We start from the raw sequence: 23,450 nt of genomic DNA, 5'->3' as shown, positions 1-23,450 counted from the left end.
ACTACTTCCTATTTCGGGGACACTTCTTCCACCAGCTCAGGGGCACCGCGATGGGGACATCGTGTGCCCCATCGTATGCTAACTTGCTCCTGGGCTGGTGGGAGGAGAAATTCGTATTTTCAGAGGAAAATGTGTCTCAAACTGGTAACATTCTAACATGGGCTAGGTATATCGATGATATTTTCATTCTGTGGACAGGGAGTAAAATCGACTTTGAGATGTTTGTGGAAAAACTGAACAACAACAACCTGAATTTAAAATTTACTGCGGAATGCGATTCATCTACCATCGCGTTCCTGGATCTGAGAATTTCCAAGGGTGAGGATGGCATGCTAATAACAACTAATTTTCGTAAGGAAACAGCCACCAATTCCTTACTAACCTGGCATAGCCATCATCCGTATCCGCTCAAACGTGGTATACCCAAAGGTCAGTTCCTGCGGATTCGCAGGAACTGTTCCTTGGAGAAGGACTATATGATGGAAGGAAACAAACTTGCCACACGTTTCAAAGAAAGGGGCTACCCTGAAATCTTAATAGACGAAGCATATGATCATGCAGCACAACAAACAAGATCCCAATTACTACAGCCCCGTCAAAGGGAACAATCAGACGTGCTCCGCATTATAGGCACCTACGACACAGGTGCCTCCAAAATCAGACAGATCCTCACGAGTTTCTGGGATATCTTAAGGGACGATGAGGATCTGCGAGAAGTCTTACCGACCATTCCATCAATCACGTTCAGAAGAGGACGTAATCTACGTGATAGGTTGGTGAGGAGTCACTTGAAATTCAACATCCCTAGCACAATGTGGCTGGGTAGACACAGATTCTTGGGAGCATTTCCATGTTCGAACTGTGCTGCTTGTACGTTTATTAAAAAAAGCCCCAAATTCTGTTGTTCAGTAACCTCAGTTGAATACACGAATCGTGAATTTATAAATTGTCGTTCAACAAATGTAATATATCTGGCAACCTGCACATGCCCACGTGACTATGTGGGCAAGACGAATCGGCAATTCCGCCGCCGCATACTAGATCATGTAGGGAATATCAGGCGCCACGAAAGCACACCAGTGGCATCCCACATGTGGGAAGTGCATGGTGGGGACATTACACAAATACGATTCCAGGGAATTGAAACGATCCGACCGGATGGTCGCAGAGGTGACTTAGACAAATTATTACTACAGAAAGAAACGAGCTGGATCTTCCGCATGCAGTCAGTCATCCCTCTTGGGCTAAATGAGAGTATATCCTTCAACAGCTTCGTCTGACATCTGTCTGAAATCTATGCATATTGGGACATGTATTTCACTGTAATTATAGCCCCAGTTGTCATTTGCCTGAACTTATGCATTTATGCATGGTTGTTCCATCAGAAGTCTTGTAATCATTGCGCCAGTACAACTAGTGCGTTTACCATCAATTATTTTGCATCATAAAATCTTATGAACATCTAAACATGCATATAAGTCTTATATAAGCAGTTTTGGATGCTATACACCATCCCTTTAATAGGTTGACAAGTATGAACACAATAAATCCTTCTCAGGAATTACGTGCTTTACCTCTTTTTAACAGAGGTACACACCACCATGATAAAAATACAATTGCTTGGGAGCAATGAATGTGCACAATTATACACAAGTACATTACTATAATGGCATGTACATATGAGGCATCTTATATAAGTGGCCCCTTAGTGATATTGAAGCAATATTATCATGCGAATTGGTATCTATTCCTTTTGAAAAGGGACTATACGATAAGAGTCAAATACGAGATCCATCTAAGTTAATCAACATAGCATAATGGAAGAAAGAAGTTGGAGGATTATGACTAAGGAAACAGCTGTGGGCTCATGCAATATGAATCTGAATTAGCTCATTGATCTCTACCTTCTCCAAGGCTTCCAACTGATTTAATACCATGGAATGCTTAAACGGAGCCTTAAATGATATTAAAGGGTTTTAATGATATTAAATCAGAGATGCTTGAGCGATTATGCGATCATGCGATGCAGATTTACATGGGCCTGCTTTGTTCCGCCCCTTGTGATAGATTAAAACTGTTCCTCTAGCATTGGATGCCGGGGGGGGGGGGGGGGATGTAATGTGCTAATGAGGCGGCCGCATCACTAGATGATGTATGCGATCACATGACATGAGCTCTGACACTCAGCCAGCCCCCCTCCAAACCACGCCCCGTGATGATGTCACGACGTGATGCGTATGGTCAGGTGACCGGGAGCAGGTCACATGACCTATTGCTCCCAGGAAGCCACTGATCAAAACGAACTTTTTACTTCATCAAAGATGCTATGCCATTTAGCAATGTGCAGGGAGGACTCATGCTACATCCCCGAGGTAAAGAAAACGTCAATTACTAATGTTCATAAAGGAGGAAGAAGTATTTTTTAAAGCGATTGTGTTCCACTTGATTACCATGGTTACCAGGATGTGTATGGGCGTTGCATTAGTATACCTGCTGTGTGGATTGGCCGCTGTGGGGTACACACCCTTAATGGGTGTAGCTATGCAAGCCTTATTTAAGAAGCTAGGCTACAAGGATTCAGTATGCTGGCAGTCCACCACCAGGACTGTCAGGCTGCCGCTTGTTCTATTTATTTTATGATTTCATTCTGCTTTATCTGATCCTGATAGGGGGGGAAACCTTACAACCCTTCACTAGGCTGAGAATTTGCCTGACTGCAGAAAAACCCTATTTAGTGGGAGCTATTCTATTGATAGCTTTTGAGTATATCAAAACTCACCTACTAAAAGGATCTAATAGACAGCGATGCATTACCTGGGGAACCTTTTTTAGTGCGCAGACTATCTGGGTATTGACCAAGACATCACTCTAAGTGATAACTGGGCACTGTTCCTCTAGGAAATATTATTAGGCTATTAAGTACCGCATATCAGCTGAGGAGGAATTACTGCAGCGATCACTCCTCATAGTGGGGTGCTAATTCAATACAGTACCTTACCTATACTTACTCATTGCCTCTAATGGATTATAGTCCTAATCTATAAACAATTTTCTATACTCAGTTGATGACTGATAGCCTTTCTCCAGGGAATCATCCCAGGAGATACTTGAGCCCCTGAGGAGCCCACGCAGTGGGCGAAACGCGTAGGGCAATTACAAGGTCTATTTTGTACATAAAAACATCTGGGCAATTACAAGGTCTATTCTGTACATAAAAACATCTCATGTCTATTATACATTGGACTATATGAGTTGCATGTAGATTCCGGCTGATTATGACATCATGTTCAGGTTCGGGAAAAAATGCATAGGTTTTTTGGAACATTAAAACCAAGAAACCCCCCCCCAAAAAAAGAGCTATCTTTTGGACGTAAAAGACATAATAAAGAAAACGTCCAAGATCGATACTGATCTTGAAGTGTTACTGTATGATACAATTTCACATTCCCTACCGGATAGTGGATTTTTTTTTTTTTTTTTTTTGTTTGTGTGTCCATAAGGTTTTTAAGCAATATTTATTAAAAGTTAATTTTTATGAATTTATATTTTTGGGTCCTAAAAGTGAGCTTAAATTTCATAGTTAGATTTATTCTGTTAACTTTAAACGGTCCTTAGGAGTCGTTCAGGGCAGGTATAGTGCAACTCGGTCTCCATCTGGTTAGCCCGTGAGCTCCAGTATCCACTCTTGTGGTGTACACCGCCTTGGACGCCACCCCCACTGACCATCTCCGGACGAATTGGTCTTTTTCATCACAAATACTTTGTTTTCATTGCAGCGTTACTATCCCTTCTGTGTCTTCCACCTTCCCTTAGTGTCCCCCCCCCCCCCCACGGCCGTCCTTCCCTTTTTACTGACAAAGTGCACTTTGTTTTGTTGAGCATTTTGATTCTCTTTACAACAGCACGTCTCTCGGACCCTCTATGCCCCCTCCGCCACCTGCTGGGGATGACCGCTTCCGTCTCTCCTCTTTCAACGTGAGAGGACTCAATTCTCCCTTCAAAGGACACAACGTAGTGCAACTACTACGAAAATATGGCACCAAGATCGCCTTCCTACAAGAGACCCACTACAAGGAGGGTAAGTGCCTATCATTGCTGGGCAGACAGTTTCCCCAGGGCTTCCACAACCCTCACCCGACATCCGCCTCAAAAAGGGTGTACATTTTGTTCCATAGATCCATTACTCCATTACATTTAAGTGCGAGGCACAGCATACTGATGGAGAGGGCAGAGTCATCTTTTTAAGGGGACGCATAAATAACTTCCAGATTACCCTGGCCAACCTTTACACTCCAAATTCTACTCAAGTGGCGTGGCTGGTCGGGCAGTTGGGGATCCTCAGGGAATTCGCGGTAGGTCCCATTATTCTGGGAGGGGACTTAAACCTCACGGTAAATCCTCTGCTCGACTCGTCAGTCGGACGTTCCCAGATATCACATCCTAAACTGAGATGCCTGCTACATTGCTTCTCGAAGATGGGATTGGTGGATGCATGGCGCCAGTGCTCACCTTCCGCCAAAGACTATACCTATTTTTCACATGTCCATGCCTCATTTCAGAGGCTGGATTACATCCTTATAACCTCTAACCTCCTCCCTCTGTTAATAGACTCTTCCATCGCTCCCACCACTATCTCTGACCACGTGCCGTTACACGTGGACCTGGGACCTCTATGCAGCTCCCCCCGGGAGTGGAGATGGAAGCTGAATGCTTCTCTCCTGGACTCCGCGGAAGACAAAGCTGCAATCTCTAATCAATTAAAAGAATTCTTCGAGCTTAATGGGGGCGGTGATCAATCAGTCCCAGTGGTGTGAGAAACGTACAAGGCATTTATCAGAGGGGTGCTGATTAGAGATGAGCGAACGCGTTCGTCCGAGCTTGATATTCGTGCGAATATTAGGGTGTTCGTGATGTTCGTTATTCGTAACGAACACCATGCGGTGTTCGGGTTACTTTCACTTTGAGACGTTAGCGCGCTTTTCTGGCCAATTGAAAGACAGGGAAGGCATTACAACTCCCCCCTGTGACGTTCAAGCCCTATACCACCCCCCTGCAGTGAGTGGCTGGGAAGATCAGGTGTCCGCCGAATATAAAAGTCGGCCCCTCCCGCGGCTCGCCTCAGATGCCGTGTGAGTTAGATGAGGGACAGTGCTGTTTGTACCGGAGCTGCTGTAGGGAAAGAATTGGTAGTTAGTGTAGGCTTCAAGACCCCCCAAAGGTCCTTATTAGGGCCACTGATAGCTGTGTGTTGGCTGCTGTTAGCAGTGGCAATTTTTTTTTTCTCAAAATCGCCTCTGCAGAGCGTTGCACCCGGCATTAGGGACAGAAGTGCTGCATAGGCAGGGAGAGTGTTAGGAGTGAGTGTAGCCTTCAAGAACCTCAACGGTCCTTTCTAGGGCCATATTTATCCGTGCGCAGTACTGTGCTGGCTGCTGTTAGCTGTGCTGCATTTTTTTTTACTTCTCAAAATCGCCTCTGCAGAGCATTGCACCCTCCATTGATACTGCAGGGAAAGAATTGTGTAGGCAGGGCCACAACACAGTTATTATTCATTGAATATACGCAGTGCTGCCTTTTGGTGCAAAAAAACGGAAAATAATTCTATTTGTCCTGCCTCTGTCCGTCCTAAGGGCGGTGGACACGTGTCGGCTGCGTGTGCAACCTTTAAAAATCAGACGCACCCAGCTACGGTTTACTGCTGGCTTCGCCATTTGCTTTCCTTAATTGGGAAAAAAAATACCTGCTCTGCCACAGTTAATAACTCTGCTACCCTCACGTTCTGTGACACATTAGCAGGAAAACAGCACAGTTATTAAACTTCTCATGTTCATTGAATATACGCAGTGCTGCCTTTTGGTGCAAAAAAACGGAAAATAATTCTATTTGTCCTGCCTCTGTCCGTCCTAAGGGCGGTGGACACGTGTCGGCTGCGTGTGCAACCTTTAAAAATCAGACGCACCCAGCTACGGTTTACTGCTGGCTTCGCCATTTGCTTTCCTTAATTGGGAAAAAAAATACCTGCTCTGCCACAGTTAATAACTCTGCTACCCTCACGTTCTGTGACACATTAGCAGGAAAACAGCACAGTTATTAAACTTAGATTATACATTCACGAGAGGCAGTGGGGCCTTTCGTTTTCAAAAAAGGGAAAAAATTATATTTGGCCTGCAGTCTTGCGCCAATTTATTAGCTGCCTGTGAAATCAAATCACTGGTAATACAGCATGCTGAGGGGTAGGGGTAGGCCTAGAGGACGTGGACGCGGCCGAGGACGCGGAGGGCCAAGTCAGGGTGTGGGCACAGGCCGAGCTCCTGATCCAGGTGTGTCGCAGCCGACTGCTGCGCGATTAGGAGAGAGGCACGTTTCTGGCGTCCCCACATTCATCGCCCAATTAATGGGTCCACGCGGGAGACGGTTATTAGAAAATGAGCAGTGTGAGCAGGTCCTGTCCTGGATGGCAGAAAGTGCTTCAAGCAACCTATCGTCAACCCGCAGTTCTGCGCCGTCCACTGCTGCAAATCCGAATCCTCTGTTTGCTGCTCCTCCTTCCTCCCAGCCTCCTCACTCCACTACAATGACACCTGCTCAGGAGCGGGAACACTCCCAGGAACTGTTCTCGGGCCCCTGCTTAGATTGGGCAGCAGCGGTTCCTCTCCCACCAGAGGAGTTTATCGTCACTGATGCCCAACCATTAGAAAAGTTCCCGGGGTCCGGGGGAAGAGGCTGGGGACTTCCGCCAACTGTCTCAACAACTTTCTGTGGGTGAGGAGGACGATGACGATCAGACACAGTTGTCTTGCAGTGAGGTAGTAGTAAGGGCAGTAAGTTCGAGGGAGCAGCACACAGAGGATTCGGAGGAAGAGCAGCAGGACGATGAGGTGACTGACCCCACCTGGTGTGCAACGCTTACTCAGGAGGACAGGTCTTCAGAGGGGGAGTCAAGGGCATCAGCAGGGCAGGTTGCAAGAGGCAGTGCGGTGGCCAGGGGTAGAGGCAGGGCCAGACCGAATAATCCACCAACTGTTTCCCAAAGCGCCCCCTCGCGCCATGCCACCCTGCAGAGGCCGAGGTGCTCTAAGGTCTGGCAGTTTTTCACAGAGACGCCTGACGACCGACGAACAGTGGTGTGCAACCTTTGTCGCGCAAAGCTCAGCCGGGGAGCCAACACCAACAGCCTCACCACCACCACCATGCGCAGACATATGATGGCCAAGCACCCCACAAGGTGGGACGAAGGCCGTTCAGCGCCTCCGGTTTGCACCCCTGCCTCTCCCCCTGTGCCCCAACCTGACACTGAGATGCAACCCCCCTCTCAGGACACAGGCACTACCGTCTCCTGGCCTGCACCCACACCCTCACCTCCGCTGTCCTCGGCCCCATCCAGCAGTGTAGTTCAGCGCACCGTCCAGCCGTCGCTTGCGCAAATGTTGGAGCGCAAGCGCAAGTACGCCGCCACGCACCCGCACGCTCAAACGTTAACCGTCCGCATAGCAAAATTCATCAGCCTTGAGATGCTGCCGTATAGGGTTGTGGAAACGGAGTCCTTCAAAAGTATCATGGAGGCGGCGGCCCCGCGCTACTCAGTTCCCAGTCGCCACTACTTTTCCCAATGTGCCGTCCCAGCCCTGCACGACCACGTCTCCCGCAACATTGTACGCGCCCTCACCAACGCGGTTACTGCCACGGTCCACTTAACTACGGACACGTGGACAAGCACAGGCGGGCAGGGCCACTACATCTCCCTGACGGCACATTGGGTGAATTTAGTGGAGGCTGGGACAGAGTCAGAGCCCGGGACCGCTCACGTCCTACCCACCCCCAGAATTGCGGGCCCCAGCTCGGTGGTGGTATCTGCGGAGGTGTATGCTTCCTCCACTAAAGCACCCTCCTCCTCCTCCTCCTCCTCCTCCTCCTCTGTCTCGCAATCAAGATGTGTTAGCAGCAGCATGTCGCCAGCAGTCGGTGTCGCGCGGTGTGGCAGCACAGCGGTGGGCAAGCGTCAGCAGGCCGTGCTGAAACTACTCAGCTTAGGCGATAAGAGGCACACGGCCCACAAACTGCTGCAGGGTCTGACACAGCAGACCGACCGCTGGCTTGCGCCGCTGAGCCTCCAACCGGGCATGGTCGTGTGTGACAACGGCCGTAACCTGGTGGCGGCTCTGCAGCTCGGCAGCCTCACGCACGTGCCATGCCTGGCCCACGTCTTTAATTTGGTGGTTCAGCGCTTTCTGAAAAGCTACCCACGCTTGTCAGACCTGCTCGTAAAGGCGCGCCGGCTCTGCGCACATTTCCGCAAGTCCCACACGGACGCTGCCACCCTGCGCACCCTGCAACATCACTTTAAGCTGCCAGTGCACCGACTGCTGTGCGACGTGCCCACACGGTGGAACTCCACGCTCCACATGTTGGCCAGGCTCTATGAACAGCGTAGAGCTATAGTCGAATACCAACTCCAACATGGGCGGCGCAGTGGGAGTCAGCCTCCTCAATTCCTTTCAGAAGAGTGGGCCTGGTTGGCAGACATCTGCCAGGTCCTTGGTAATTTTGAGGAGTCTACCCAGGTGGTGAGCGGCGATGCTACAATCATTAGCGTCACCATTCCTCTGCTATGCATCTTGAGAAATTCCCTGCAAACCATAAAGGCAGCTGCTTTGCGCTCGGAAACGGGGGCGGGGGAAGACAGTATGCCGCTGGATAGTCAGGGCACCCTCCTGTCTATTTCTCAGCGCGTACAGGAGGAGGAGGAGGAGCATGAGGAGGATGAGGAGGAGGGGGAAGAGACAGCTTGTCCGCTGCTGACGGTACACCGGCTGATTGCCTGTCATCCTTTCAGCGTGTATGGCCTGAGGAGGAGGAGGAGGAGGAGGAGGAGGATCCTGAAAGTGATCTTCCTAGTGAAGACAGCCATGTGTTGTGTACAGGTACCCTGGCACACATGGCTGACTTCATGTTAGGATGCCTTTCTCGTGACCCTCGCGTTGCACGCATTCTGGCCACGACGGATTACTGGGTGTACACACTGCTCGATCCACGGTATAAGGAGAACCTGCCCACTCTGATTCCCGAAGAGGAAAGGGGTTCGAGAGTGTTGCTATACCACAGGAACCTTGCGGACAAGCTGATGGTAAAATTCCCAGCCGACAGCGCTAGTGGCAGAAGGCGCAGTACCGAGGGCAAGGTAGCAGGGGATGTGCGTAGATCGAGCAGCATGTACATCCCAGGCAGTGCAACAGTCTTTAAGGGCCTGGCCAGCTTTATGGCTCCCCACCAAGACTGTGTCACCGCTCCACAGTCACGGCTGAGTCGGCGGGAGCACTGTAAAAGGATGGTGAGGGAGTACGTAGCGGATCGCACGACCATCCTCGGTGACGCCTCTGCCCCCTACAACTACTGGGTGTCGAAGCTGGACACGTGGCCTGAACTAGCGCTGTATGCCCTGGAGGTGTTTGCTTGTCCTGCGGCTAGCGTCTTGTCGGAGAGGGTGTTTAGTGCGGCTGGGGGAATCATCACAGATAAGCGTAGCCGCTTGTCAACTGACAGTGCCGACAGGCTAACACTCATCAAGATGAACAAAGGCTGGATTTCCCCAGACTTCTGTTCTCCACCAGCGGACAGCAGCAATACGTAAGCAATACGTAGGCTGCACCCGCGGATGGAAGCATCGTTCTCTCTCACCATCCAAAACGGGGACATTTCTGCTTCATCAATCTGTGTCTAATATTCCTCCTCCTCCTGCTCCTCCTCCTGAAACCTCACGTAATCACGCTGAACGGGCAATTTTTCTTAGGGCCACAAGGCTCACTCAAATAATTTTTCTGAACAATTTTTATAAGTTTCAATGCGCTTAAAAGCGTTGGAACTTTAACTTGAACCAATTTGTCGTTACACTGGGCTGCCTCCAGGCCTAGTTACCACTTAAGCCACATTAACCAAAGCGATTCACCTGCCATCTTGGTTGGGCATGGCCAATTTTTACTGAGGTACATTAGTACTGTTGGTACACCAAATTTTTGGGGCCCTCACCTACAGTGTAATCATAGCAATTTGTATGTTCTTCGCCTGCACTCATGGTACAGAAAGGTGTGTGGGGTTGGCCTACACTTTAGCTACATAAATGTAACTTGGGCCTTGGCTATACTAAGGCTACTGAAATGGAACTAAGACTGCGCTCCCGCTATACTGCTGCTTCGGAATTATTACTGGGGCCTGTCTTGAGTGCTACTATTGCTGACATGGAACGAAGACTGCGCTCCCGCTATACTGCTGCTTCGGAATTGTTACTGGGGCATGTCTTGAGTGCTACTATTGCTGACATGGAACGAAGACTGCGCTCCCGCTATACTGCTGCTTCGGAATTGTTACTGGGGCCTGTCTTGAGTGCTACTATTGCTGACATGGAACGAAGACTGCGCTCCTCCTATAATGCTGCTAGTGATATGTTAGTGGGGCCTGTCCTAATGCTACGGCTGAAATGTTACGAATTCTGGCCTCTGCCTATACCGCTGCTAATGGTATGTCTCTGGGGTGTGGAAACAGAGGCTTCCCAAAGACATGATGGCGGCGAGGCCATTTCCCACCAACGCGGTTACTGTAAAGGTGCATATAACCACGGACACGTGGAGAGGACACGTAGTGCCTCAAAAACATCCCCCTCCTCCTCCAACAGGGAAAACATTCTTGGTAAATGTCTTTGCATTGGTTCGTCTGGTGGCAGTCCAAGAATTTCACCTTTACCGACACAACGAGAGCCCCCACACCATCCCCCCGCCACGGCCCACTTAATCCTGGCCGCATTCCGAAAACCAACAAAATACAACCGTGCTACTAGGTCCGCAGTCACCGCCACATTACCACCAACGCGGTTACTGTTAAGGTACATATTACCAGTCTGACTGGGGCATGCAGACACCTTGACAGAATGAATAGTGTGTGGCACATAGGTTCCCCATTGCTATGCCCACGTGTGTAGCTCCTGATGGCGGTGGCACAGGATTCTATTTCTCATTGCTTCTGTACAGCATTGTGGGCTATCGCCCCGCCCCTTTTAAAGAGGGCCGCTGCCTAGCCATGCCAACCCTCTGCAGTGTGTGCCTGCGGTTCCTCCTCATGGCAGACACACTTCTAAATAGACATGAGTGTGGCGTGGCATGAGGGCAGCTGAAGGCTGCGCAGGGACACTTTGGTGTGCGCTGTGGGGGGGAGGGGGGCGGTTGGTCAGCATGTAACCCAGGAGAAGTGGCAGCGGAGTGTCATCCAGGCAGTGATTGTGCTTTGTTGTAGCTAGTGTGGTGCTTAGCAAAGGTATGCCATGCTAATGAGGGCTTTTCAGAAGTAAAAGTTGTTGGGAGGGGGGGGGGGGCACTCTTGCCGGTATTGTGGCTTAATAGTGGGACCTGGGAACTTGAGATGCAGCCCAACATGTAGCCCCTCGCCTGCCCTATCCGTTGCTGTGTCGTTCCCATCACTTTCTTGAATTGCCCAGATTTTCACACATGAAAACCTTAGCGAGCATCGGCGAAATACAAAAATGCTCTGGTCGCCCATTGACTTCAATGGGGTTCGTTGTTCGAAACGAACCCTCGAACAGCGCGGGAAGTTCGTTCCGAATAACGAACACACGAACATTTTGGTGTTCGCTCATCTCTAGTGCTGATAGCTTTAGGTTCTAGGAAAAAGAAAAGCCAACAAAAATATAAAGATGGCCTACTGAAGCAAATCGCCTAATTAGAATACACTACCAAACTCTCTGCTAGTAAAGAAAACTTTTCCAAACTCTCCACCATCAGAAAAGAACTGAATCTCTGCTTAGAATCAAGATTTAACAAAAAGTGCCTATACCTCAAACATATAGCCTTCGCCCAAGGTAATAGAGGTAGCAAATACATGACAGCTATGATCAAGAAAGCCCACACTAAGAACCAAATTGACGCAATAAAAACTCATTCAGGCTCCCGAGTCACTTCATCCCCAGACATAGCAGCTGAATTCCAACATTTCTACTCCCAACTCTATAACTTACGCCCGCAGCAGGACCAAAATGATATGGGTGAATCTAATAAACAATTAAAGGACTTTCTAAATAAGCTATCCCTACCCAAATTGGACTCGGAGACAGCCAACCAACTTCTGGCCCCCGTAACGGAAGCGGAGGTCGACAAAGTGATAAACTCCTCCCCCCCGGGCAAAAGCCCAGGTCCGGACGGCCTTCCCCTTATATATTATAAATCTTTTGGATATCTGGTGGATAGGGAGCCGGCCGGCTTTGTGAGGGGGAGGGAGGGGAGGGATAATTGCATCCGCGTCCTGCACGCAATGCACTGTGCCCACTCAAAAAGAATTCCACTCGCCTTAGTAAGTACTGACGCCAAAAAGGCTTTTGACAGAGTTGATTGGCAATACATGAAATCTGTCTTACTCCACTTCAACCCCCCCCCCCTCCTTTGTCGCGGCCTTCTTCTCCCTGTATGCCGAACCCTTCGCTAGGTTGAAAATAAATAATATCCTCTCACCCCCTTTGAAATAAAAAATGGCACACGCCAGGGTTGCCCCCTTTCCCCTACTCTATTTATACTGGCCCTGGAACCCCTTCCCCTTCTCCAGTATATCAGGATGGACCAGGAGATACGGGGACTAACAGCGGGTGATTGTTCTTTGTCCGCAGCTGCCTTTGCAGACATCATCTTCTTAATTACTAACCCCGAAACGGGCCTTCCCAAACTCACTGCCTGCCTGGAATATTTTGGGACTCTTTCAAACTTTAAAATAAATTTTAACAAATCTACAGTACTCAATGTCTCGATCCCAAGAGCTCGCTGTGAGAACCTGATGTCCGGCTGCCCTTTCTCCTGGTCCAATACCGCAATTGACTTCCTGGGAGTGAAGTTGACAAGGAAGTTAGATGATCTCTTTGCAGCCAATTTCCCCCCATTAATCACTAAAATTAAAACTCTGTTACATAACTACAACCTCCCCTATATCTCCTGGTTTGGGAGAAAAAACATAATAAAATCCTACATATCGACGGGGCCAAGGCACTTATCCCCCCCTGTGGCTGCAAAAGTCTCCTCCCCTCTTCTGTCAGTGGAGGGACAGAATGAATCGGACCTACAACCTGGAGGAACTCTCCAGTTGGTCAAAAGGCTCACGTGAGAAATTCTTAGAGACTTGGGGTCCCTGACATAGAATACGCTCTGAGCTCCGACTCTAGACCCTCAGAGGAGGAGAGACTGAAGTTGTGCTTTCGGTTAGGATTATCTCGAGAGGACCCCCCACGGAGGGAGAATGCCTTCACAAGTTAACCGCACCCACAAAGCTGTGCATGGTGCCGCACCACCATGCATCACCTCCCTCCTTTCCGTACACCACACAGCCCTCTCACTCCCATCCGTTAACACACTCAGACTAAACACCCCTCTAATACGAACCTCACATGCTCGCCTTCAGGACTTCACCAGAGCAACACCCATCCTCTGTGTTATCAGACAACACCGGTACCGATCTGATGACCTTGTTGCCAGGTGCCAAATTGGTAGATATGGACTATCAATAGTGTCCTGAAATGTAAAGTGTTAAGTTTCAGAATGCAATAAGTGTATGTCTCTTACCTTGTATTGGACTATTGACCCTTAAATAGAAGACTGAAACCTATTCTTTGTAGTGCCGGGAACTAGGACTTTAAGATAAGAAGTCAACAGACAAATTAAATAAGGCTGAGCTATGTTAACAGAGAAGACACACAACTATTGCAGAAATGTTGTCTAATGCAACAGCAATATCCTGACTTAGGTAATTTCTATGTCTGAGACGGGCCTTACGAGCTTTGAGAATATTTGGTAGATGTCAATAAGTCTTATGATCAATAAGTATTTTCACATTTGTAACAGTAAGCTACGTAACACTAATCTTTGTACCAAGCAACATTTGGATACACACTCTTCTTCCTGTATAAGAGTTGGCAATGTTCATAATAAAGTAGAATTTCATTGAGATTCTCACTGGAGAAGTGTCTTGACATAACATGGAGTGATTTCATGCTATTGATAGATAATTGCTCATCACAAGCTTCTATATCTACCAATTTGGCACCTGGCAACGATGTCATCAGATCGGTACCGGTGTGGTCCGATAACAATAGCATGAAATCACTTCATGTTATGTCAAGACTAGAGATGAGTGAGCACCAACATGCCCGGGTGCTCGTTGCTCGAGTCGAACTTTCTGCGATGCTCGAGAGTTTGTTTTGAGTAACCAACCCCATTGAAGTCAATGGGCGACTCGAGCATTTTTGTATATAACCCATGCTCCGCTAAGGCTTTCTATGTGAAAATCTAGAAAACCCAAGAAAGTGATGGAAAGCACACAGCGACGGATAGGGCAGGCGAGGGGCAACATGCAGGGCTGTATCTCAGGTTCCCAGGTCCCACTATTAAGCCACAATAGCGGCGAGAGTGGACCCCCCCCCTTACAATTTTTACTTCGGACAAACCCTCATGAGCAAGGCATACCTTAGCTAAGCACCACACTACCTCCAACCAAGCACAAGCGCTGCTTGCGGGACACACCGCTTCCTCTTCTCCTGAGTTGCATGCCCCCCCCCCCCCGGATTACATGCTGCCTAACCTAACACCCCCCCCCCCATCCCGTGCTCGACCCTGCGTCCGCACCGCACACAAAAGTGTCCCTGCGCAGCCTTCAGCTGCCCTCATGCCACACGCTGGCCACATAGCCACACCACTCTCATGTCTATTTATAAGTGCGTCTGCCATGAGGAGGAACCACAGGCACACACTGCAGAGGGTTGGCACGGCTAGGCAGCGACCCTCTTTAAAAGGGGCGGGGCGATAGCCCACAATGCTGTAGAGAATCGATGAGAAATTGACGTTCAATCTTCATTCCAATCCTGTGCCACCTCCATCAGGAGCTGCAAACGTGGGCATGCGTTACATAGCGATGGGCAATCCATGTGCACACACAGTATTCATTTTGTCTAGGTGTCGCATAGCTCAATCGACACTGCAAGGGGAAAGCCATCTGCACTCTGCCCCCTACCCAAGTCAGTCAGTGTCTTTGTGCCAGACAGGTCAAATACTGCGATGGGAACTAAGTGTGCTCCAACAGCATAGGTGGTTCCTAGGCAACCCGAGACATAAACAATAAATAAATCACAGCGGCCAAACATGGCAGACTTGGGCCGCGCCGACGACATAGGCCTCGGCCCAAAGCCTCAGCCATCGTAGGCAGGGAGCGGACTTTCACTGCACCTAGGACATAGGCCTCTGCACAAACCCTCAGCAATCGCGGGCCTACTGCGAACTCCAATGCTAGCGTAGCTGTGTACGTCTCATTAGCGCTGTATTGCTCCTCTAGTTTGTACCAATGCAGCGCCGCGGATAGCTGAGCTAACGTGAGATAAAACACAGGTTGGCTTCGGCCCGCACTGCATGCCCTAGTCAGTCTGGGTAACTTTTTGGGGGGGCCATGTATGTTGAATACCACGATGGGAACACTTATTGCACCCATAGTATGCACAGACCCCTGTAATACTCCTGAAGCAAAGGTATAAGCTGACCCCACTAACAGTTATGCTGCAGAAGTCCAGGGAGACCCTATTAACACTTCTGTAGTAACAGTATAAATGGACCCCAGTAACATTTCAGTAGCTGCAGTATAGGCAGAGCCCAGTATCAGTTACATTTCAGTAGTAACAGTATCGACAGACCTCTGTAACATTTCTGTAACAGCAGTATAGGCAGAGCCCAGTATTAGTGGGATTTCAGTAGTAACAGTATAGACAGATTGACAACACCTATGTGGAAAAGCTAGTATTTTCTGAGACAAGAGAGGGGCATTTGATTGCAATGAAAAGGATATTCAAGGTACTGAAAGTCTGCACTCCTTCTCATCTCAAGCTGAAATATGGAAAGGCTTCATTCATATGGTTTCCGTTGTCCATTTCAAAGTGTTAGCAAATAGCAATCCAAGTTTCCGGCTACTACCACGGATCTTTCTTAGGAATTACCAAAGATGATAACAAGTAAAGGCCTCATCATCGGTCAGTCCAAAATCATTCAGGGAGTATGTGGTTCTCAGCTGGCCTGCTTCCACCAAGGATCGGTGCCTGCTGCTACTCTGTCCCTTGCCCTGCAGGGATGCTGTGTTCTATAGTCACCTATATTCCGATCTCAGCTGTACGCTTATCTTTGGACTTAGCAGTACCAACAAGTTGGAAGCCACCATTGTACTACCAGTCGGCTGAAAGCTTCAGCTAGGGATAACGGACTAGTACCGCGGTTTTACTTAGTTGGTTTTCGGAATGTGGCCAGGATGAAGTTGTGGAGTGTCGACCTAGTAGCGCGGTTGTATTTAGTTGGTTTTCGGAATGTGGCCAGGATGAAGTGGGCCGTGGCGGGGGGGGGGGGGGGGGGGGGGCTTTCTTATTGTGTCGTTTTAGGTGAAATTCTTGGACTGCCGCCAGACAGACCACTGCAAAAGCATTTGCCAAGAATGTTTTCATTGTTGTAGGAGGAGGAGGGGAATGTTTTTGAGGCAGTACGTGTCCTGTACACGTGTCCGTGGTTATATGCACCTTCCCAGTAACCGCGTTGGTATAAAAATTGCTGCGACTGTGGACCTACTAGCGCGGCCTCGCCGCCATCATGTCTTAGGAAAGCCTCAGTTTCCACAAGCCTGTAACATTTCCGTAGCAGCAGTATAGGCAGAGCCCATAACATTTGAGTAGTAACAGCATAGGCAGACCCCAGTAACATTTCATTTGCAGCAGTGTAGGCAGACCCCTGTAACATTTCAGGAACAGGAGTATAGGCAGACCGAAGTAACATTTCTGTCGCAGAAGTATAGGCAGACCCCATGTAGCATTACTGTGGCAGAAGTATAGGCAGGCAGACCCGGGTGACATTTCTGTAGCAAGAGTGTAGGCCAACCCCAGACACATTGGTGTACCATCAGTGTAGGCGAAGGCCAGAACAATTACTTGGATTACAGTGTAGGCGAGGGCCCAAAAAATTGCTGTACCAACAGTACAAATGTACCCCAGAAAAATTGCTCAACCGAGAGGGCAGGTGAAACCCATTAATATTTTAGCTTACTGTGTCTTAATTTGTAACTGAGCCTGGAGGTAGCCCTGTTAAAAAAATTTGGCTCATGTTGAAGTTTCAATGCTTCAGTTAGAAAAGTCAAAATATTGTTAGACAAAAGTTATATGAGCCCTTTGGGCCGCAGGAAAACTGGCAGTTCGGCGTGCTGACAGGATGTTTTAGGAGGAGGAGGAGGAGGAGGAGGAGGAGGAGGAGGACTAATATCATAGACAGATTGACAAAGGTAAATGTCCCTTTTTTTTACGGTGATAGAGAAGAGTGCTTTTATACGGTTGCAGCAAAAAGATTGTTTAGGTACTGCTGCTCTCCGCTGGTGGAGAAGAGAAGTCTGGGGAAATCCAGGCTTTGTTCATCCTTATGAGTGTAAGCATGTCAGCACTGGCAGTTGACAGGCAGGTACGCTTGTCCGTGATGATTCCCCCAGCTGCACTAAACACCCTCTCTGACAAGACGCTAGCGGCAGGGAAAGCCAGCACCTCCAGGGCATAAAGTGCAAGTTCGTGCCACGTGTCCAGCTTTGACACCCAATAGTTATATGGAGCTGAAGCATCACGGATGACGGTGTTACGGTCGGCTACGTACTCCCTCACCATCTTTTTACAGTGTTCCCTCCGACTCAGCCTTGGCTGGGGAGTCGTGACGCAGCCTTGCTGGGGAACCATAAAGCTGGCAAAGGCCTTGGAGAGTGTTCCCCTGCCTGCGCTGAACATGCTGCCTGATCTCTGCGCATCCCCTGCTACTTGGCCCTCAGAACTGCGCCTTCTGCCGCTAGCGCTGTCAGATGGGAAGTTAACCATCACTTTTTCCACCAGGTCCTTGTGGCATTGCGTCACTCTCGAACCCCTTTCCTCTTCGGGAATGAGAGTGGAAAGGTTCCCCTTATACCATGGGTCGAGAAGGGTGTACACCCAGTAATCCGTAGTGGCCAGAATGCGTCTAACGCGAGGGTCACGAGAAAGGCAGCCTAACATGAAGTCAGCCATGTGTGTCAGGGTGCCAGTACGCAAGACATGGCTGTCCTCGCTAGCAAGATGACTTTCAGGATACTCCTCCTCCTCCTGCTCCACAGCCCATGCATGCTGAACAGATGAGAGGCAAGCAGCATGGGTACCCTCTGCAGTGTGCCCAGCTGTCTCTTCCCCCTCCTCTTCCAAAACACGCTGAGATATAGACATGAGGTTGCTGTGACTATCAAGCGACATACCCTTTTTCCCAGTCTCCTGTTCCGACCACAAAGCATCAGCCTTTGTTGTTTGCAGCAAACTTCTCAGCAGGCATAGCAGAGGAATGGTGATGCGAATGATTGCAGCATCGCCGCTCACCACCTGGGTAGACTCCTCAAAGTTTCCGAGGACCTGGCAGATGTCTGCCATCCAGGCCCACTCCTCAGTAAAGAATTGGGGAGTCTGACTACCACTCCGCCGCCCATGTTGGAGTTGGTATTCTACTATTGCTCTACGCTGCTCATAGAGCCTGGCCATCATGTGCAGCGTAGAGTTCCACCGTGTGGGCACGTCACACAGCAGTCAGTGCTCTGCCAGATTAAACCAATGTTGCAGGATCCTCAGGGGGCAGTGTCCGTGGTGGACATGCGGAAATGTGCGCAGACGCGGCGCACCTTGCCGAGCAGGTCAGGCAAGTGAGGGTAGTTTTTAAGAAACCGCTGAACCACCAGATTGAAGACGTTGGCCAGGCATGGCACGTGTGTGAGGCTGCCGAGCTGCAGAGCCGTCACCAAGTTACGGCCGTTGTCATACACGACCATGCCCGGTTGGAGGCTCAGTGGCGGAAGCCAGAGGTCGGTCTGCTCTGTCAGACCCTGCAACAGTTCGGGGGCCATGTGCCTCTTGTCACCTAGGCTTAGTAGTTTCAGCACGGCCTGCTGATGCTTGCCCACCGCTGTGCTGATGTGCCACACCGACTGCTGGGGACGTGCTGCTCACACTTCTTAATTGAGAGGTAGAGGTTGCTGTCATGTTTTTGAAAGCTTCCGTTTCCACAAGCCTGTACGGCAGCATCTCCAGGCTGATTAATTTTGCAATGTGCACGTTTACAGCTTGTGCGTACGGGTGCGTGGTGGCGTATTTGTGTTTTTTACTCCAACGCTTGTGCTAGCGACAGCTGAACGCTGCACTGAGAGACATTGCTGGGTGGAGTGGGGGGCAGTGGAGGTGAGGGTGTGGTTGCAGTCTGGGAGGCGCAAGTGCCTGTGTCCTGAGCGTGGGGTTGGATCTGAGTGGCAGGTTGGGGCACAGGGGGAGAGGCAGCGGTGCAAACCGGAGGCAGTGAACGGCCTTCGTCCCACCTTGTGGGGTGCTTGGCCATCATATGCCTGCGCATGCTGGTGGTGGGGAGGCTGGTAGTGGTGGCTCCCTGACTGATCTTGGCGTGACACAGGTTGCACACCACTGTCCGTCGGTCGTCTGCGCTCTCACTGAAAAACATCCACACCTTTGAAGACCTAGGCCTCTGCAGGGTGGCTTGGCGCGAGGGGGTGCTTTGGGAAACAGTTGGTGGATTATTCAGTCTGGCCCTGCCTCTACCCCTGGCCACTCCACTGCCTCTTCCAACCTGTCCTGCTGCTGCACTTGCCTCCCCCTCTGAAGTACTCTCCTCAGTTGGCTTAGCGAACCAGGTGGGGTCAGTCACCTCATCGTCCAGCGGCTCTTCCTCCGAATCCTCTGTGCGCTCCTCCCTCGGACTTACTGCCCTTACTATTACCTCACTGATAGACAACTGTGTCTCATCATCATCGTCCTCCTCACCCACTGAAAGCTCTTGAGACAGTTGCCGGAAGTCCCCGGCCTCATCACCCGGACCCCGGGAACTTTCCAAAGGTTGGGCATCGGTCACGACAAACTCCTGAGGTGAGAGAGGAACCATTATTTCCCAATCAAGGCAGGGGCCCCAGAACAGTTCCTGGGAGTCTGTCTGCTCAGAATATGTCATTTTCATGGAGTGTGGGGGCTGGGAGGAAGGAGGAGTTGCAGCCAGAGAATTGAGAGATGCAGCTGTGGAAGGCGTAGAAGACTGGGTAGTCGATAGATTGCTAGATGCATTTTCTGCCATAAGACCACACCGCTACCGATCTGATGACCTCGTTGCCAGGTGCCAAATTGGTAGATACGGAAGCCCGTGATGAGAAGACTGAAACCTATGCTTTGTAGTGCCGGGAACTAGGATTTTAAGATAATAAGTCAACAGACAAATTAAATAAGGCTAAGCTATGTTAACAGAGAAGACACACAACTATTGCAGAAATGTTGTCTAATGCAACAGCAATATCCTGACTTAGGTAATTTCTATGTCTGAGATGGGCCTTAAGAGCTTTGAGAATATTTGGTAGATGTCAGTAAGTCTTAAGATCAATAAGTAGTTTCACCTTTGTAACAGTAAGCTACGTAACACTAATCTTTGTACAAAGCAACATTTGGATACGCCCTCTTCTTCCTGTATAAGAGTTGGCAATAGAGATGAGCGAGCACCAAAATGCTCGGGTGCTCGTTACTCGAGTCGAACTTTCAGTGATGCTCGAGAGTTCGTTTCGAGTAACGAACCCCATTGAAGTCAATGGGCAACTCGAGCATTTTTGTATATCGCCGATGCTCGCTAAGGTTTCCATTTGCGAAAACCTGGGAAATTCAAGAAAGTGATGGGAACGACACAGAAACGGATAGGGCAGGCAAGGGGCTAACTGTTGGGCTGCATCTCAAGTTCCCAGGTCCCACTATTAAGCACAATAGTGGCAAGAGTGACCCCCCCCCCCCCCCCCCCCCGCTGTCAGCATAAAGATCATTCTCCTCTGCCACAGCTGTAACAGCTGTGGCAGAGAAGAACGATGTTAGCCAATTGAATTCAATGGAACCGGCAATACAGCAATGTACGGCAATGATCGCGGGATGAATTGTCGGGAAGGGCTTAAATATATAAGCCCTTCCCTGCAATTCATCCAGAAATGTATATATATATATATATATATATATATATATATATATATATATATATATATATATATATATATATATATATATATATATATATATAAGCGTACCCGTCGCACGTTGCCGCGAAGACAGACATACATACATACATTTGTTTTTATATATCTAGATAACAACCAATCACAGCGCAGCTTTCAAGTTACCTCAGCGGTATAATATATAACAACCAATTACAGCACAGCAGCTTTCATTTTACCTCAGCATTCTCAATATCCAGCAATTGTCTTGCGAAACGTTCGGCGGATGCATCATTTTGTAGTTGAACACGCATCCCGTTGCTCGTAATGCCTTTTGCTTTTGTGCTTGAGATGGAAATCAAACGATCTTTGTCTGGGGGGCATAACTGTCGACGATGCTCGCAGGATAGTGGTACTATGCCAGTAATCTTCCCAGGAGTGTACTCAACAAATTACCAAAGTTTCATGGTGATTAGATGAATGGTGTAGTAGCGCAAAAAGGACAGACAGACAGACATACATTCCTTTTTATATATATAGATGACATCAGCAAGTGAGAGAAATAGATTCCGTACGTAAAATTTGGACGCTAATTATTTTGTGCTTAGAATTGAATAATCGAGTTGGGACCCATTAACTTTTCCTATTTATGACATAATCAATGCTCGTGCCAAACTTCAAGTTTCTATGACATTGGGAAGCGAGAAAATTAGATTCCGTACGTAAAATTTGGACGCTAATTCTTTGGCGCTTAGAATTGAATAATCGAGTTAGGACCCATTAACTTATCCTATTTATGACATAATCAATGCTCGTGCCAAATTTTTAGTTTCTATGACATTGGAAAGTGAGACAATTAGATTCCGTGCGTAAAATTTGGATGCTAATTCTTTTGCGCTTAGAATTGAATAATCGAGCTGGGACCTATTAGCTTTCCCTATTTATGACATAATCAATGCTTGTGCCAAATTTCAACTTTCTATGACATTGGGAAGTGAGAAAATTACATTCTGTACGTAAAATTTGGACGCTAATTCTTTGGCGCTTAGAATTGAATAATTGAGTTGGGACCCATTAACTTTTCCTATTTATGACATAATCAATGCTCGTGCCAAATTTTTAGTTTCTATGACATTGGAAAGTGAGACAATTAGATTCCGTGCGTAAAATTTGGATGCTAATTCTTTTGCGCTTAGAATTGAATAATCGAGCTGGGACCTATTAGCTTTCCCTATTTATGACATAATCAATGCTTGTGCCAAATTTCAACTTTCTATGACATTGGGAAGTGAGAAAATTACATTCTGTACGTAAAATTTGGACGCTAATTCTTTGGCGCTTAGAATTGAATAATTGAGTTGGGACCCATTAACTTTTCCTATTTATGACATAATCAATGCTCAAGCCAAATTTCAAGTTTCTATGATATTGGGAAGCGAGAAAATTAGATTCAGTACGTAAAATTTTGACACTAATTCTTTGGCGCTTAGAATTGAATAATCGAGTTGGGACCCATTAACTTTTCCTCTTTATGACATAATCAATGCTCGTGCCAAATTTCATGTTTCTACGACATCGCGAAGTGAGAGAATTAGTGGCAGTGATGGAAATCAAACGATCTACGTGGGGGGGGGGGGCGTAACTGTCGACGACGCTCGCACGCGCGCCATTTATCATAGCATAATTGTACTATGCCTATACTCTTCCCAGAAGTGCACTCAACAACTTCCTAAAGTTTCATGGCGATTAGATGAATGGTGTAGTAGCGCAAAAAGGACAGACAGAGAGACATACATTCCTTTATATATATATATATATATATATATATATATATATATATATATATATATATATATATATATATATATATATATATATATATATATATATATATGACATCAGGAAGTGAGAGAATTAGATTCAGTACGTAAAATTTGGACGCTAATTATTTTGCGCTTAGAATTGAATAATTGAGTTGGGAACTATTAACTTTTCCTATTTATGACATAATCAATGCTCGTGCCAAATTTCAAGTTTCTATGACATTGGGAAGTGAGAAAATTACATTCCGTACGTAAAATTTGGACGCTAATTCTTTTGCGCTTACAATTGAATAATCGAGTTGGGACCTATTAGCTTTCCCTATTTATGACATAATCAATGCTTGTGCCAAATTTCAAGTTTCTATGACATTGGGAAGTGAGAAAATTACATTCCGTACGTATAATTTGGACGCTAATTCTTTGGCGCTTAGAATTGAATAATTGAGTTGGGACCCATTAACTTTTCCTATTTATGACATAATCAATGCTCATGCCAAATTTCAAGTTTCTATGACATTGGGAAGCGAGAAAATTAGATTCAGTACGTAAAATTTC

The sequence above is a fragment of the Eleutherodactylus coqui genome, chromosome 8 (assembly GCF_035609145.1).
Source record: "Eleutherodactylus coqui strain aEleCoq1 chromosome 8, aEleCoq1.hap1, whole genome shotgun sequence".
Classification (NCBI taxonomy): domain Eukaryota; kingdom Metazoa; phylum Chordata; class Amphibia; order Anura; family Eleutherodactylidae; genus Eleutherodactylus; species Eleutherodactylus coqui.
The sequence above is the reverse complement of the archived record's forward strand: the minus strand, read 5'-3'. Positions refer to the sequence as shown.